We start from the raw sequence: 19,025 nt of genomic DNA, 5'->3' as shown, positions 1-19,025 counted from the left end.
GATAAAACACCAGTGGAGCCGCGCCCAGAGGAGTGCGTTCCTGAGAGAGGGTATGTCCTTGATTCCGACATCAAAATCGAGAAGACTTCGTCGGTCCCTGGTCGGTGCAAGCCTATGTCGAGATATATATGCTCGATAACTGAGAGTGACCTTGAGCAGGTAAAGAAAGACTGCCATTGGGAAGATAAAGAGGTGGTGATTCCGGCCCCCGAAGGAGACATCACTACCCATGTGGAAGGGTTTCTAAGTGTTTACACTTACCTTTTCACGCTCGGCCCTGTCGATCCCGTCATTATCGATTTTTGCCGTCAATATCAAATAACCCTCGGTCAGATCCATCCTTCTTTTTGGCGGATTGTCATTCTGCTCTGATTTTTTTCGAGCAAAGCCGAAGGGATGCCTTTCACCCTCGATCACCTCATCAGGTTGTACAGCCCCCGTCTCTTTCAAGGCGGGTTAATAAAACTCCAATGTCGGGCCACCAAGGTGTTGTTCTCGAGTGTAGATCAGGAGAAGGATCGAGGGTGGATGGGAAGGTTCGATCGAGTGAAGACTCCCGACCTAATCCCGGCCGAGAAGATGCCATTTCCCAACAAGTGGAATATGAAGCGTAAGTACAATCTTTCCTTTAGCTTCTATTTATTGTTTTGTTTTCTTTTCTTTTCCTTATCGACATACTTTTCTATGATGTAGCGGTCTATTAGATGCCCGGTGCAATCCCTAACCTTGAGAGCTGGGTTCGGTCTCTGGCTTCGACCTCCTCATACGCTGAGCGCTCATGGAGCGAATTGGCAAGGGGCCGATGGGAGGCCAAAAATCACGGTAAGCCCTTTTTCACCTACTTGATGATTTTCGTTAAAATGTTTCCTTTCATACTCACTTGATTTCCTTTCATATAGGCCTCGGAAAAGATGCTGTCATGAGGCCCTCGTCCAGAGAGGAGGAGGTTTCGCCCCCGGCACTGAAGCCGCCGAAGGACAAGAAGAAATAAAGGGTCTCGACCTCCAAGACTCCAAAGCAGAACAAGAATAAGGCTCGTAAGTCGAAGAAAGACACCGCCGTCCTGCATGCGGAGGTAGTTCAACGACTATGAGAGGAAGAAGAGGAAAATGAAGATGATGGCTCCGAGCTGGTGGCCCGAATGAAGAGGATTACCGAGGCCCCAAAAGCCTCTGAGTTGGTGAGGGTTGGAGAGATTCAGCCTCGAATCGAGGAGATCTCGGAAGAGGGACCGAGCAAAGTCCCCGAATCATCGAAGATTGAAGATGCCTCCCGTCGAAATGACCAATCGGTAGGTATGCTTGAAGGGGATGACTCTAAGGCCCTTCGAAATGAAGAGAACGCCCCAAGTTACTTGCTTGGGGCAATAGAGATTGGCAATTCGCGACCCTCCCTACATTTTCTGAGGGGAAAATTCAGGAAGCCCAGGCCATGGGGACCCCTGACGTGGAAAGATCCAACGGAGGGGAGGATTTTTTCCGTGGTTGCTTTACGGGAGTCGATGATGCTACCGGCCTGAGTGAGGCATCGAGTCTCTTTGATGAGCCTCAATAACTTCTGAGCTAGGTAAGTCTCAGCTCCCCTCATCGATATCATACTTGTATTTATTTCTTCTTGCCTATTTCCTTTTTCTCTGCATAGGCCTTGACACTTCATCGGGATGGGTTTTCTAAATCCCGGACAGAGCTGTGCCGATGCGAGGCCGATCTTCAAAGGCTCACGGAGGAGAGAAATGCCCTCAAACTTCTCAGCGGGCAAAAAGAAAAGGAGATCAAGGACCTCCGAGCCAATTGTCCACAGCTCATAAAGAGTAAACTGACCTATTGAGCGGGTAATGAAATTTTTAGAAGCTTAATGTATCAATTCGGGGACGACAACTAATACTTCTCTCCTACTGGTTCAGCAGAATACCGAAAAGATCGAACAGCTCCGTGAGGAGGCCAACATGATGAGGGCGGAGACTTTGGGGTGGAAACAAAAGATGGACCGCCTTGCCTTGGAGAAAGATGTTGCTCGAAACCAACTGTCATCGGCCGAATGTCAGCTCCAAAGCTTAAAGGAGGAAAGCTCAGCCCAAGCCAAGAAAATTGAGGAGCTCGAGGCTCGGTTGGCCGCCGAACTTGCAAAGGTTACATCTGAGGCAGAAAAAGTAAAGGCTGATGCGAGGCGATCGCGGCCGTCTATAGAGATGATGCTGAAGCTTCTCAAGCTCGAGCAAACTCAAGCATACTGGGTTGCCGAGCATGTCAAGTACCAGTCTCAAAGAGAGAGTCTTGAGGAGATTTATGCTCGTGGCTTTAACCTTGTTGTCGAGATCGAGAATGCGAAAGAGCTCGAGGTTGAAGCTAAAGCATTGCTCTCTTCCGATGATGATGATTCTGAGAGCGTGAGTAGATCCGAGAGCGGAGGGGATTCCGAAGGCGAAGGTGTAGCTTCCGAGGAAAATTAGGCACTTAGAATTTGTTCTTTATTGATTTTTTTGTGTAAGATCCTTATCGGTCTATGTAAATATTTTTATATATATAAAAGATCTCTTTTCTTTTTGATTTGTCTTTTTTGAATTTCCGCCTCGTACAAATTTTGTTTCAACCATGTCTTGAAAATTTTCATAAGTATGAGATTCGGGTAATTTGATCGAAGTTGGACTAGTGTAGTCTTTATAATCGAGCGAGTATTTGCTCGAACTAGAAGTAGGATTACCCTTAGGTTTTAGTTGAGTGAGGATGACTTCTCGAACTCAAAAATAAAACGGCCCCTAGGCTCTTGAATTAGGCCGATATGGCCTTAAAATAATGGCTCGTTTCCCCTTTTCGGCTTAAAAGAGTTAATCATATGAAAATACGTTATGCCTTAGCATAAGATTGTTTCGAGAGTTCGAACAATACGGTATCCCTTTAGAGTTTTCGAGGGTTGATGTTATCGAAACCCTTTGTAACTTTTCCGAGGGTAGCCTTTTTAACGGATTTTGTGAAGATATTAGAAGGCCCGTTTTTATTACGAAATTCGGACGTCTCTGAACCATGGTGGTTTGTCCGTAGCCTTTAACTTGGGATTTGCCTTTTGGGCTTATTTCCCGGTCACACTTTGAACTTAGTCGAAGTGCCAGTCCCCGTGTGGGGTGGCTGTGGACTATAAAAAACTAGGGTTTCCTTTTTAAGGTCTTATAATCTCAAGATTCTAGTGGTTCGATTTCATCGATTTTTTGGACGGCAGTCCCCGAGTACGAGATGAGTTATTTCAACTTCAGTTGTGATCGGCCCTTAAGCCTGTTTCCATAATAGATCAAAAGTATGAAATTGTAAAGTAAAAATTTCTTTAAGGCAAGAAATATTTGACAAGGAAAAATGCTCTTCTCAACGGTTATACATGCGTACATGTTTGCCTTTAGGGCTCGAGTGATCTAAATGGGCAGGGCTCATTTTACCGTTTTGCCCTTATAAAGTTTTACCTATTGAGACCCTATCGACACGAAGTACCTTCTTTGTAACACAGTTAATATTCGAGGGTGATGCCCCCCAATATTCGAGGTTGATTGTAAAGAAGCCTCGGATACTGTTGAGTTGCTCTAAGTTAGCACGAACAATGGATGCCTCACTAAAAACCTCGCCAAAAAAACCTATTTGGGATAAAAACCGGTCTAAGGGAAAAAGAGTGCAACGCGTGCTTTCGGACCTAAGGACTTTGTGCTGAAGGACCCTTCGATCTTTCGTTGAACACCTACAATTGGTTAGTATAAAATGTAAATGAAAATAAAGAAAATCATACCTTAGCAGTAGTATCGTTTGAAAAGTGATATGTTCTAATTGTTTGGTAATTGCTCGCCGTGCAGCGTGCCAAGTTTGTAGGATTCTTTTCCGACGATATCGAGGACCTGATACAGTCCTTCCCAGTTCGGGCCATGTTTTCCTTCGTTTGGGTCTCGAGTATTGATGGTGACCTTTCTTAGGACTGAGTCCCAGTTTTAAAGTGTCGAAGATAGGTTCTTTCATTGTAATACCTCTCGATCCGCTGTTGCTGTGCTGCCATTCGAACGAGGGCGGCTTCCCGTCTTTCATCTAGCAATTCGAGGCTCATATTCATAGCCTCGTGATTTGATTCTTCCGTTGCATACCGAAACCTAAAGCTGGGTTCCTCGACTTCGGCCGGGATTAAAGCTTCGGCACCATAAACTAAAGAGAATGGCGTTACCCCTGTACTGGATTTCGATGTTGTTCGATATGCCCTAAGCACCTCGGGCAATATTTCTCTCCATTTTCCTTTAGCTTCGTTTAAACTTTTCTTCAAATTTTGAATGATGGTCTTGTTCGTCGATTCGGCCTATCCGTTCCCACTAGGATGGTACGGGGTTGACATGATCCTTTTTATTTTGTGGTCATCAAAAAACTTTATCACTTTGCTCCCGACGAATTGCTTTCCATTGTCGCATATGACCTCAGCAGGCATCCCAAATCGGTATATAATGTGGTCCCAGATGAAGTCTATGACTTCTTTTTCTCTTACTTTCTCGAAAGCATGTTCTTCAACCCACTTCGAGAAATAGTCAGTCATAAACAAAATGAATTTAGCCTTACCTGAGGCGATAGTAGAGGGCCGACGATATCTATCCCCCATTTCATGAACGACCACGGGGATAGGATTGAGTGGAGTTGCTCTCGGGGCTGGTGGATCATCGGTGCATACCTTTGACATTTGTCACACTTTAGAACAAATTATTTAGTGTCCTTTTCCGTATCGGCACAATAGTATCCTGCTGACTTTGTGAACCAATGATTCGGCACCGGAATGGTTTCCACTGGTGCCCTCGTGAATTTACTGTAGAACATAGTCGGTGTCTCCTGGTCCCAAATATTGCGCTAATGGTCCATCGAACGTTCTCCTATACAGTGTTCCATCCTCGACCAATGTGAACCGTTCGGCCTTTGTGAGCAGAGTCCTCGATTCTTTAGGATCCACTGGAAGCTTCCCGTTCTTTAGGTATTCCTCCAATCCCAGGTTGAACTTGTGGAGTTTATTTCGGCATGTCCTTCTTCGATAACTGACCTTGAAAGTTGTACGACAGTCCCCGAGCTAAGTTCATCATCTTCGATCGATGACCACAAATTTGCAAGGGCACCGGCCTCGCTATTTTGTTCTCGAGGTATGTACTGTAGCGTCCATTCTTTAAATCGATGTAGAGACACTTGTAATTTGTCTAAGTACCCCTGTATTCGATCTTCTCAAACCTCAAAAGTTCTGTTGACTTCATTTACCACAAGTTGGGAGTCACATTTGGCCTCAATGAACTCCGCTCCCAAGCTCTTAGCTAACTCGAGACCTGCAATCATGACCTCATACTCGCCTCATTGTTAGTCACTTTCGAAGTTTTAATAGGCTGTCTAATTGTATTACCTATGGGTGGCTTCAAAACGATGCCTAGACCGGACCCTTTCACGTTCGAAGCGCCGTCTGTAAAGAGGGTATAGACCCCCGATGACATACACAATTTTAATAATTGCTCCTTTATGACCTCGGGAACGAGGGCTAGCGTAAAGTCAGCCACAAAGTCTGCCAAAATTTGAGACTTGATGGCCGTTCGGGGTTGATACTCGATATCATACCCACTGATCTCGACGGGCCATTTGGCCAATCGGCCCGAGAGCTCGGGCTTATGCAAAATGTTGTGAAGGGGGTAAGTGGTCACAACACAAATTGGTTGACATATAAAATATGGCTTTTATTTCCTAGAGGCGCTTATTAAAGCAAACGCTAATTTCTCTAAGTGTGGGTATTGGGTCTCGGCTTCACCTAGGGTTTGACTAACATAATAAACAAGAAATTGCATACCTCTCTCTTCTCGAACTAAGACCCCACTTACAGTTATCTTCGAGACCGCTAAGTATAAGTAAAATTGCTCATCCGCCTTTGGGGTATGAAGCAATGGCGAGCTCAACAGGTAACGTTTGAGTTCCTCCAAAGCCTGTTGACATTTCAAGGTCCATGCGAAGTTGCTCTTTTTCTAAAGCAATGAGAAGAAATGGTGACTCCTAACTGAGGACCTCGACATAAATCGACCCAGGGCGGCTATTCGTCCTGTTAACCTTTGTATAACCTTGACATTATCAACAACTGTGATGTCTTCGATTGCCTTGATTTTATTAGGGTTGATTTCAATTCCTCGATTTGATACCATAAAGTCGAGGAACTTGCCCGAGCCGACCCCGAATGCATACTTCTCTGGGTTAAGCTTCATGTTGTACTTTCTCAATATGTCAAAGGTCTCCTGCAAATGTTTCAAATGGTCCTCTGCTCGTAGGGACTTAACTAGCGTATCATCAATATAAACCTCCATAGATTTACCTATTTGTTGTTCGAACATTCGATTTACTAGGCGTTGATAAGTAGCACCAGCATTTTTTAGTCCGAAAGGCATTACATTATAGCAATAGGTGCCGTATTTAGTGATAAATGAAGTCTTTTCCTGATCCTCCGGGTTCATTTGTATTTGATTGTACTCGGAGAAGGCATCGAGAAAACTAAGGATCTCGTGGCCGGTCGTAGCACCGATCATGCGATCGATATTCGGCAGAGGAAAAGAATATGTGCCCTGTTTAGATTCTTATAGTCTACGCACATTCTAAGTTTTTTTCCCTTTTTAGGGACTACAACTACGTTTGCTAACCATTCGGGATATTTTACCTTCCGAATGGACCCTATATTGAGAAGTTTTGTTACCTCGTCCTTGATGAATGCATGTTTTACCTCAGACTGAGGTCTTTTCTTTTTGTATCATCGGGCGGAACTTCGGATCCAAGCTCAGTCGATGCGTAGTGATCTCCGATGGGATCCCTATCATATCTAGGTGGGACCAAGCAAAACAATCCATGTTATTAAAAAGAAATTGAACAAGTTTTTCCCTGAGCTTGGGAGTCAACCTCGTGCCTAGGTATACCGTTCGACCGGGCAGATTCTTGATCAGCATGATTTGTTCCAGCTCTTCGACCTTGACATCGTTGCATCAAAGTCATCGGGGATTATGAAGGTTCAAGGTATCATATAATCATCATCCTCGAAAGTTTCCTGCTCCTTCGACCGGGCCGAGGCCGGCGACTGTGGTTGCTATTTGACCTTTCGCTTTCCCTTCGACTCCGATTCCTTTGTTGATGAAAGCGTCGATGCTGGTACTACGTCATCGATTGCGAACATTTCTTTGGCAGGGGGTTGTTCACCATGCACCAATTTGATTCCTTCTGATGGTGGGAACTTTAGGAGTTGATGAAGCATCAAGGGTACTGCCCTCATGTTATGGATCCAAGGTCTCACGAGCAACGCCTTGTACCTCATGTCGCCTTTGATCACATGGAACTTTGTTTCCTGGATGGTCCCGACCACATTTACTAGCAAAATGATTTCCCCTTTGGTGGTTTCACTTTCCATGTTGAAGCCATTTAGTACCTAAGCTGCAGGCACGATTTGATCTTGGAGGCCGAGGTGCTCTACGACCCTTGATCGAATAATATTTGCCGAGCTTCCTGGATCAACTAACACACGTTTAACTTGAATTTTATTCATAAGGTTAGATATTACCAGTGCGTTGTTGTGAGGTTGTTCGATCCCTTCTGCATCCTCATCGTTGAAAGACAAGCTTTCTTCTGGTAAATAGTTCCGAGTTCACTCTTCCCTCGTGATTATCACTTCGGTAAATTTAAATACCGGTTGTAGTGACCGATTGGTCGTTTTGAACTCTAGCATGTCGTTCGGAAGTTTGAGGCCATGAGCAGCTTCACTTAAGGTATTATGACTCGTACGCATGGTCGAAATTGAATTTCTGGGAAGTTTGGAGTTGATTTGGAAAGAAAATTCTTATTTCGTAAGCTTTAAGTTGGAAGCATTGACTAAAGTGTGATTTTTGAGTAAACGACCTCGGAATCGGGATTTGAAGGTTCCAATAGGTTCGTATGATGATTTTGGAATTGGGCGTATGTCCGGATCAGGTTTTGGATAACCCGGGAGCGTTTCGGCGCCTATTGTGGAAGTTAGCATTTTGGAAAAATTTTATAAATTTGGGTTGAAGTGCATTTCAATGTTATCGATGTCCGTTTGGGATTTTGAGTCTAGGAATAGCTCCGTACGGTGATTCCGGTATTTGGAGCGCGTCCGGAAGTGGATTCGGAGGTCCGTAGGTGATTTTGGAGTCACTTGGCTGAAGTTAGTAAATTGAAGGTTTTTGAGAAGTTTGACCGGAAGTGGACTTTTTGATATCGGGGTCGCAATCCAATTTCGGAAGTTGGAGTTGGTCCGTAATGTCGAATATGACTTGTGTGCAAAATTTGAGGTCAATCGGACGTGATTTGATAGGTTTCGGCATCGAATGTAGAAGTCGGAAATTCTAAAGTTCATTAAGCTTGGAATGAGGTGCAATCCATGATTTCGACGTTGTTTGATGTGATTTGAGGCCTTCAGCAGGTCCGCGTTATGTTTTATAACTGGTTGGTATAATTGGATGGGGTCCCAGGAGCCTCGGGTGGATTCCGGGTGATTAACGAATCGAATTTGGAGTTTGAAGAAGAATTGAGGCTGCTGGCATCTGGTGTAACCGCACCTGCGATCTTTTGGCCGCAAGTGCGGAGCCGCAAAAGCGGCCTAGAAGTCGCAGAAGTGGAGCAGGGCCGCCCAGGTGAAGGACCGCATGTGCGGAGCCTTGACCGCATTTGCGCAGGCAAAGTGAAGGCCGCAGAAGTGGCAACGGGCGCAGGTGCGAAGGAGTACCGTAGAAGCGAACGTGCAGAAGCGCCGAGGAGTCCGCAGGTGCGGAAGTCGTTGGGCAGAACACATTAAATAGCGGGGTTTGGCCATTTTTGCCCATTTTCTCTATACTTGGGCGATTTTTGAAGCTTCTTGAGAGGGGCTTCCACCTAGCAACTTGGAGTTTTGGAGTGTTGGGCATTGGTTTGAGTCGTCGGAAGGGCTTGGGAGCTGGTTATGGAACTTCGGCGTGAAGTAAGTCTCCTTTCTAACATTGGAAGAGGGAATTTACCCTATAGGTAAAAATAAATCAATATGTGCTCCTATTTGTGGGAGCTACGTACACCCGAGGTGACGAGAGTCCGTGCGTAGCTACTATTATGCTTAAGTTCGGGTAGTCTAGGACCCAAAAGCATGCTTTACTTGTAATATTTGCACTCTTGTTGTCTATTTAAAATGCTTAAAACATATCAAACTTTGTAAATAAATTTCTAAAAGGCTAGGCATCATTTTCTTGACTTTTAAAAGAGAAATGGCCTTTTTCTTGGATAATTGCTCCTTGGTGAATTCTTGGTTGACTGTTTGAATGTGTTTATCTTTTGTGGAACGGGCCGAACGCTTTGGTAGATTAAATAGATGCATCTATGGTTCGCACCATTCAACCCTCTGGCAGTGCACAACTTAAATATTATGTTGGATCGGGTCGTACGACCTCGACATGATTTGCGCATGCTTGTATTACTTGCCTTGAAATTTATAAATAATGATATTGCCTCCCTGGTTTGAGATAAATTAATAAATGATGAAATATGAATTTGGAGATCTCTTATTACCAAAAGAAATGTTTACTTGCTTCACGATTTCTTTGAGTTTACTACCGTTTTTAATAAATCGATGACTAATTATACTATTGATGGCCATATTAAGTGCGGAGTCAACCTCTCGTCACTACTTCTTCGAGATTAGACTGGATACTTACTGGGTACGCGTTGTTTTCGTACTCATACTACACTTGATGTACATTTTATTGTACAGGCACATATATGTTCAGTGGCCTTGTGGGCGCAACGGCGTGATTGATACGGGAACTTAGGTGGGTGCATCTTATGAGACGATCCACAGCCAGCAGAGTCTCCTTCAGAGTACTTGTACTTTCCTTTCTTTCCAATTTGTATTCCGTACAGTCATTATATGTTATTTTTACTTCCTAGAAGATGCTCATGAACTTGTGACACTGGGTTTTGGGATGATTATGGTATTATTTAGTATTGAAATTTTCTAAAAACATTATTATTTTCTCTGTGAAGTTCACTTATTATTTAACTTAAGGAAATTACGATTTCAAGAATATAAAAATGAGAACCAAGTTAATTGTTTATTATTAGCTTGCTTGACAGCAGTGTACGGTGCCCTCGCGACCTTTGTTGGATTTTGGATTGTGACAACATGGTATCAGAGCACTAGGTTCCCTTAGGTCTCACGAGTCATGAGCGAGTCTAGTAGAGTCTGATCGGTACGGAGACATCTGTACTTATCTTCGAGAGGCTACAGGACTGTTAGGAGCACTTCCCTTGTTGATGCCTCATCGTGCGGTTTGATTCCTTTAAGGCTTATGCCTTTGTTTTCTTCCTATTCAATCTTATGCAATGCGAAGCGCTTGTTATAAATCAGGAATTGAAGAACTGTAATGGTACTATGAATGTGGTGCGGGGTGTTCTCCCTGCATAGTTGATTGGGCTATTGTCATCGCCTTGCGGAAGGATATTCTGTCATTTTAGCTCAGTAGCTGTACTTCGAAGAGATTTGAGGCTATGCACAGGTAGCTCTGATACTCATGAACGGTTATCACACAGTATTGATGTGATGGTAGAATACTTGCCCATGTGCCGGGGCTGTGAATGACTTGAAAGGAGGTCTACCCAGTGCATGATTCAAGGATTCGATATTTTATTTCCGGCGGGGGAAAGGCAATCGAACTATAAATGTCCAGGTTTGGGTTGATAGAGTAACGAGACTTGGGTTTTCGAGTGTGTTGGAATTTTCATCCGCGATATGGTGGCGTCGCCTTCGATTGAATGTGTTAAGTTCGTTGGTGTTATGATCTTGTACAATTCGCCTTTGGGGCAGGATACTGTGAGATGTTATTGGAGAAGTGGCTGTTAGAGATCGCGGGGTCGGTGGTTCAGGATCGAATGGGTATTTCTAATGCTGACGGCTCGAGAAGGAGGACCTTCGGAAAGGGTTGAGTTAGTAGCGATCTATTGGTTCAAGTGCTACAAAGCTAGATATTGATCTAGGGCAACAACTGGGCAGCAAAGGATGAGAAAGGACATGTGGGAACTGTCAAGCGGTGATTAAATTTCTAGAAGGCCAGGTGTAAAAAGCGAAAGTCGAGTAGTTGCTTAGATGAGTGAGTTTGACCAAAGTGGGAGAGTGGCAGAGTAGCATATGGGTTCAGTGGCAGGATAACTACACACCTTGGGGAAAAGTTTAGAGTGATTTGGGAATTTTAGTGGACGGTGATTGGGTCCATGGGCTTAATTTGAAATATTGGCTATTATACGGCTGGAGCTTGGGTGCAACAGAAAAGGGTTGGTTGATATGAAGAAGGATGCAATATAACTCTGAATTGGACGATGTTTTTACACATTTATTTGATGTCCATAAGGAGTGAACGGACTGGTATAGTTGGTAAATGAGAACGGGATCAGGTTAGGTTATTGATGTCTTAGTGATTGAACCCCGTGCAGCGACGTTGGAAGATGTCGGTATGTAATTTCCACAGGTGGGTTATCTCTGGTGGTTTGTCAGCGGACGCGTGGTTGGCAAAGCTTCTGCGAAGGATTTTACTGACTAACCAGTAAGAGGTCGAATATGTGAATGTTTCTAGAGATTCAGAGTGTTCGCGAAATGCTAACAGAAGGATTTCGAGGAATTTGGCAAGTTGGTTGTGCAAGATCAGTTCAGCGGTAAAGAAAGAATCTTGGTGGGTCCCAGAGTTGTGTAATAGTAGCTTCAAGCTGGCCTACAATTGGGTTGCATGGTTATCTACTTGTGAAGTTTTGGATTATCGGCGTAATGGTGAGTTATTACAGTTAAGGGAAAAGAACATTAGTGGTAATTTGAGCAAAGAAATTGATAAAGGTGTGCTATAGTTGGCCTTATTGACTCATGTTCAGGCTTTGGGAAGATTCAGAATTTATGCTTCGTACAGAGGTGATTTACAAGGGAAGTGATTCAGTCGCGTGCTTCATTGAGATGGGTGTTCATGTGCCAGCGGATCCTTGGAGTTGATTATATTCGGGACCAAGCCAGAGTGGGTGACTCTCAACAGCGGTCCTAGTGAATTTAAAGGTTAAAAATGCGGTGCCTAAGAATTTCGAGCCCGCGGTATGGTTAAGGATCGAGCATTTGTAACGGATTATGATAAGAGGCACGGAATGTTCTATGATATTTTTGACTTGCAGTGTAGCATTTGGAGGAAAAGAGAGAATGACTTCGGATTCGTAAAGGAATTATCAGAATGGGTGCATCAGTTGTGGATGCGAATGTGCGTGCAAGGAGGGTATGAAACGGTTCATGGGTTTGGAGACAATGTGGTCTCGTGGAATGGGGTCACTCAAGATGAGTACGGATTTAGGTTGGTGATGTAAGGAATGGAGCTATTATTATTATCTCTAAGGCAAGTTAAGGATGAATTAGAAGAAGTTAGATTGGTTAGCCATGGTTGAATTGGCATAATGATGGCAGTGATCAATTCCTTCAGCGTGATTAAGTTATGAATGTGATTTGTGGCGGTACGTGTGTGGCTTGACAGCCGCCGTAATTGATCTTATTTGGAAGTATTCAAGTATTATTGCCTGTTATGTGTATAGATCTCAGAAGAGTTATGGTGGTTTAGGCCACTACTGAAGGATTTTGTTTCCTATGGTTATGGGGATTCAGCTATGTGTTGCAATGGTTCTCATGAAATGAGTTAAGTGAAGGGATCTGTATGATGAAGTGTGTACCCTATTAATGGTTTAGAATTAAGATGAAATTCTTGTACTTTCGGTGTATGGGCATGATTAGGTGCAGTGAGCGGTATGAAATTTGGAGGTTAAGGATTAAGGTCGCAGTCCAGTATTGACAAGGATGTCACGAGCTCGGATGAGCAGGAAGGGATTTAGATTTTTAAAGTTAGCAGGTATTGCTTTCAGCTCACCTGAGATCGGTGTTTTGTGAAAAAGGCTTTGCATCCTGGTTATGGATTCTTGAATTGCTTTACAACATTAGTGTGACCGGTGGTATGGATATGCAAACTTGTTACCTAGTATGGAAGGTCGTGGGAGCGTATCTCACGGGAAGATTGTATAAGTGTGACATGTAGTCACTTGATTGATTGAAGATTTAAACCAAGTGTGAAGATTGTGGTAATATCACTATTTTGAGAATTTATGCCTGGAGGGCACTCGGTTCATTTGGTTGTGGACTGTGGGAGTTTGTTCTGTTTATGATGGTCGTTCTGTGTGTTATGGGAAAAAGGGTTATTATAGACCCTTGAAAGGTTATTAGCCTAGTACGATGCGATCAGAATCGGCTTGAGGTCTGTGAATGGATTTATATATGAATATGGGCTCTATATCAGGCCAGATGTGTTCATTTCAGCATAGCGCTCCTTTTGGAGGAGTATTCGAACGTAAGATGTTATTTTGTCGTCGGCTATTTCATGTATTACTATATTGTACCATGTGAGTTGTGAAATGGCTTGATAAATTTCTTATGTGTTGAGGTTTCGCTTAGCGATGGTGTTATATGAGCAGGATAGCTCTCGAGATTCAGGTCATATATCACCTCAATTGTACTTGAGTTTTGTAGCGTATGGAGCTATGTGTCTCCCCAGGGATGGTATTATGCACTTAGCGTGCTTGTGGCCGATATTCGATATTTCGTAGTAACGAGCACTCTAGTTCGGTATCTCCTTATATAGATTTTATGTGTGGATCGGGTGTCACGCCTCCACGGGTATGATGTTTGGATCAGGTTGCACCCCGCAATAGTGTGATGTTGAGTATAATCCCCTACATCTATTTTGTGTGTTTTGTTTTCCATTTTCTGAGGAAGGTTTACAACACCTTTTCGGTTGTCTAATTAGTTGCGTAAGTTGAGTAGTCCCTTTCCATAGTTCATTTTCCTTATGTATCACGTTCAAATTCATAGCTTATTGTCACATTGTGGTCTCATAGAGACTTTTGGTCATGTCTGGGGTGACTGTTGCCTGAGCAGCTCGTACTGGGTGAGACGAGATTATTGGATCTAGGATTAGGGCGATCAGATTATATGAAGTATATTAAAGATCAAATACCATTATTTGGTTCAGAATGAGGTAATGGTTCTTGTCAGGAGTATAGACTCAATGATTTGTTGACTCGGCAGTTGGTTATGAATTTTTACACATCTCTTCCGTCATGGGGGTATTGCAAAAGTTGGGACAAGACTTATATATGTCATGAGGTGCATTGGGGGCATCAGATTCGTGGAATTTCGGCTATTGTTATCAGAGGATGTTATTATGGTCATGTGAGTTGTGCAGTGCATAGTGTGAATTTAGCAAGGTATGCAATCATGTATCGGTGCATCGTGTGGTGATCGATACGGTGTTCGTATGTTGGAAGCAGGCCTGGTAGAGAATTTTGGATGTTGGAACTGGGCTTTAAGGCTTATTTGCCATGAAAGGGGATATCTTCAGCGATCGAGCTAACGTGCTCAACTGAGTTGTGGTAGCGCGGGTAGGTGCACGGTGTTAAACAATAATTTCAAACTACTCCAGCGCAGTTCTCAGCACGTTCGAGGACGAACGTATGTTTAAGTGGGAGAGAATGTAATGACCCGACCAGTCATTTTGAGCTCTAGTGCGTCGTTCTGCGGTTTGAGGCCATGAGCAGCTTCACTTAAGGTATTATGACTCGTACGCGTGGTCGGAATTGAATTTCCGGGAAGTTCAGAGTTGATTTGGAAAGAAAATTCTCATTTCGGAAGCTTTAAGTTGGAAGAATTGACTAAAGTGTGATTTTTGAGTAAACGACCTCGGAATCGGGATTTGAAGGTTCCAACAGGTTCTTATGATGATTTTAGACTTGGGAGTATGTCCGGATTGGGTTTTGGATGACCCGGGAGCGTTTCGGCGCCTATTGTGGAAGTTAGCATTTTAGAAGAATTTCATAAATTTGGATTGAAGTGCATTTCAATGTTATTGACGTCCGTTTGGGATTCCGAGTCTGGGAATAGCTCCGTATGATGATTCTGGTATTGGGAGCGTGTCCGGAAGTGGATTCGGAGATCCGTAGGTCATTTTGGAGCCACTTGGCTGAAATTAGTAAATTGAAGGTTTTTGAGAAGTTTGATCGGAAGTGGACTTTTTGATATCGGGTCGGAATCCGATTCTTGAAGTTGGAGTAGGTCCGTAATGCCGAATATGACTTGTGTGCAAAATTTGAGGTCAATCGGACGTGATTTGATAGGTTTCGGCATCGAATGTAGAAGTCAGAAATTCTAAAGTTCATTAAGCTTGGAATGAGGTGCAATCATGAATTCGACGTTGTTTGATGTGATTTGAGGCCTCGAGCAGGTCCGCGTTATGTTTTAGAACTGGTTAGTATAATTGGACGGGGTCCCTGGGGCCTCGGGTGGATTCCGGGTGATTAACGGATCGAATTTGGAGTTTGAAGAAGAATTGAGGCTGCTGGCATCTGGTGTAACCGCACCTGCGATCTTTTGGCCGCAGGTGCGGAGCCGCAAAAGCGGCCTAGAAGTCGCAGAAGCGGAGCAGGGCCGCCCAGGTGAAGGACCGCATGTGTGGAGCCTTGACCGTATTTGCATAGGCGCGGAAGCAGAAATGAAGGCCGCAGAAGCGTGGGCGCAGGTGCGAAGGAGCGCTGCAGAAGCGGACACGCAGAAGCGGCAAGGAGTCCGCAGGTGCGGAAGTCGTGGGCTGAACGCATTAAATAGCGGGGTTTGGCCATTTTTGCCCATTTTCTCCATTCTTGGGAGATTTTTGGAGCTTCTTGAGAGGGGCTTCCATCTAGCAACCTGGAGTTTTGGAGCATTGGGCATCGGTTTGAGTAGTCGGAAGGGCTTGGGAGCCGGTTATGGAACTTCGGAGCGAGGTAAGTCTCCTTTCTAACCTTGTAAGAGGGAATTTACCCCATATGTGAAAATAAATCAATATGTGCTCCTATTTTTGGGGGCTACGTACGCACGAGGTTACGAGAGTCCGTGCGTAGCTACTATTGTGCTTAAGTTCGGGTAGTCTAGGACCCAAAAGCATGCTTTACTTGTAATATTTGAAATCTTGTCATCAATTTAAAATGCTTAAAACATATCGAACTTTGTAAATAAATTTCTAAAAGGCTAGGCATCGTTTTCTTGACTTTTAATAGAGAAATTGCCTTTTTCTTGGATAATTGCTCCTTGATGAATTCTAGATTGACTGTTTGAATGTGTTTATCTTTTGTGGAACGGGCCGAACGCCTCGGTAGATTAAATAGATGCATCTATGGTTCGCATCATTCGACCCTCTGGCAGTGCACAGTTTAAATATTATGTTGGATCGGGTCGTACGACCTCGACATGATTTGTGCATGCTTGTATTACTTGCCTTGAAATTTATAAATAATGATATTGCCTCCCTTGTTTGAGATAAATTGATAAATGATGAAATATGAATTTGGAGATCTCTTGTTACCAAAAGGAATGTTTACTTGCTTCATGATTTCTGTAAGTTTACCGCCGTTTTTAATAAATCCATGACTAATTTATACTATTGATGACCATATTAAGTGTTAGAGTCAACCTCTCGTCTCAACTTCTTCGAGATTAGACTGGATACTTACTGGGTACGCGTTGTTTTCGTACTCATACTACACTTGATGTACATTTTATTGTACATGCACATATATGTTCAGTGGCCTTGTGGGCGCAAAGGCGTGATTGATACGGGGACTTAGGTGGGTGCATCTTATGAGACGATCCGCAGCCAGCAGAGTCTCCTTCAGAGTACTTGTACTTTCCTTTCTGTCCAATTTGTATTCTGGACATTGTATGTTATTTTTACTTCCTAGTAGATGCTCATGCACTTGTGACATCGGGTTTTGGATGATTATGGGATTATTCAGTATTGAAATTTTCTAAAAATATTATTATTTTCTCTGTGAAGTTCATCAATTATTATTTAACTTATGGAAATTACGATTTCAAGAATACTAAAATGAGAACCAAGTTAATTGTTTATTGTTGGCTTACCTGACAGCGGTGTCCGGCGCCATCACGACCTTTGTTGGATTTTGGGTCGTGACACCGGTCCTTGAGGAATATCAACCCCCCAACGATCATGTGAATTACATTTTGCGGTTCTTCCTACTCGTTCTATCTGTTTGAATCTCTGTTTTTGAAGTGGTTCTTGGCTCGATCACTTAAGAATTCTCAAAGATGACCCTCAACTTTCTGCAATCTTCAGTTTTGTGACTGTGGGTACCATGGTATTTGCATATTTGGTTAGGGTTCCTTTGAGCTGGATTGGTCTGTAGGGGCCTTATATATATATATATATATATATATATATATATATATATATATATATATGGGCCATCTGGTATCCTTGATCCACCCAATGGCTAACACAATACCCGATGCATCGATGCTGAAGTTGTATTCTGATAGTCGCGGTGCTTCCATGGGCTCGACGTGTTTATCGAAACCACTTTTACTCATGAGCCCTCGAGAGCTCTGTCCTCGGTCATTTCGAACGAAATTCCATCCTGGGCCGCTGTTTTTACGATCTGCGCTGTATGGTTGGTACCAATCTCTGTTCGATCGGGGTTCTCTGTCGATGTCCCTTTGAATTCTGCCGACGGGCCTGTTTGAATAAACGGAACCGGAAAGGGTTCCCAATTGATCATCATCGACCCTGATCTTTGACTGGTGTCGATTATGTACATCGGCCAAGGTCACAGCTGGATATTCAATCAAATTCTGCTTTAGTTGTCGTGATGCTATCAAACTTCGCTCGTTCAAACCTTGAGTGAAATCTTGAACATCTCAATCATCTGTAACCGGGGTAGATCCATGCGTTCCATCTGAAACCGAGGCACGAATTCCCTTAACATTTCATTGTCCTTTTGTCTTACTTTGAAGAGGTCCGACTTTCTAGTCGCGGCCTTTATTGCTCTGGCGTGTGCTTTTACGAACGAATCTGCAAGCATGGTGAAGGAATCGATGTAATTGGGCGGTAAATTGTGGCACCATATCATCGCCCCTTTCGATAAAGTCTCTCGATTCAATCTCATCGTCTTCTAATTCATTCCCCTTTATTGCGGATGTATAAGAAGTAACATGCTCATTAGGATCGGTGGTCCCATTGTATTTGGGAATTTCTGGCATACGGAATTTCTTCGGGATGGGCATCGGAGCCGCACTTGGAGGGAAAGGCTTCTGCACGAACTTCTTCGAATCTAAACCCTTTAGAATCAGGGGTACCCCCGGTATTTTCTTTATAATGGCGGGGCAGTCCCCGACTCATTAGCGTTCGGTCTCTCCGGTACAGGCTCGGCTGTGTGAATAACTTCTTGTGATGTTTCGAGCTCAATTCTGGTTGGCGCTCGATTCTGATTTTGGAGTTGTGCTATCGCAGCTTGTTGATCTGCAACATCTCAAATATCATTCGAAGGCTAATTCCGCCTTCTTCACTGCTCTATGCATTTTGATCGGCTGCTCAAGCATCCCTGCAGATGCTATTCTCAGGGTTGACGCCCAAATTCCCATTGATGGCAATACGGGAGCTGACATCGACTGGATCTACGGCCGGCGGTCCGTCGGGGTTGACTGGAGGTACTTCGTTTCCCGGGACGACTATGTTTTCTTTCTTGCCATGAAGACCAAGGCCGTTGTCTGTGTGAGTGGGTGCTACTTGAGAGTTTGACATGTTGATTCCTGAAATCAAAGACACTTACGAGAACAAGCGTAAAGCGGTGTGTATTATGGGAATTAATACCAGGCAATCATTATTATCCTTAGCCCCACGGTGGGCGCCAAACTATTTACCCTAAAAACTAGATAACAATTAAACTTATAATGTGATTTTAAGGACACGTAATTTAACCTAATACCTATTGATAAATGTAAAGAGTAATAATAAAAATTAACAATAAAATTAAGTAAACCAATGTTTGAACGGAATTCATCCCTCGAGTTTGAATACCCTCGAACTGATCGATGCAAGAATAGTTAGAAATATAGCAATCTGATGACAAGAATATAAGCTAGAAAGA

This window comes from Nicotiana attenuata, chromosome 7 (assembly GCF_001879085.1).
Source record: "Nicotiana attenuata strain UT chromosome 7, NIATTr2, whole genome shotgun sequence".
In the NCBI taxonomy this organism is placed as follows: Eukaryota; Viridiplantae; Streptophyta; class Magnoliopsida; order Solanales; family Solanaceae; genus Nicotiana; species Nicotiana attenuata.
Note: the sequence above shows the minus strand (reverse complement) of the source record.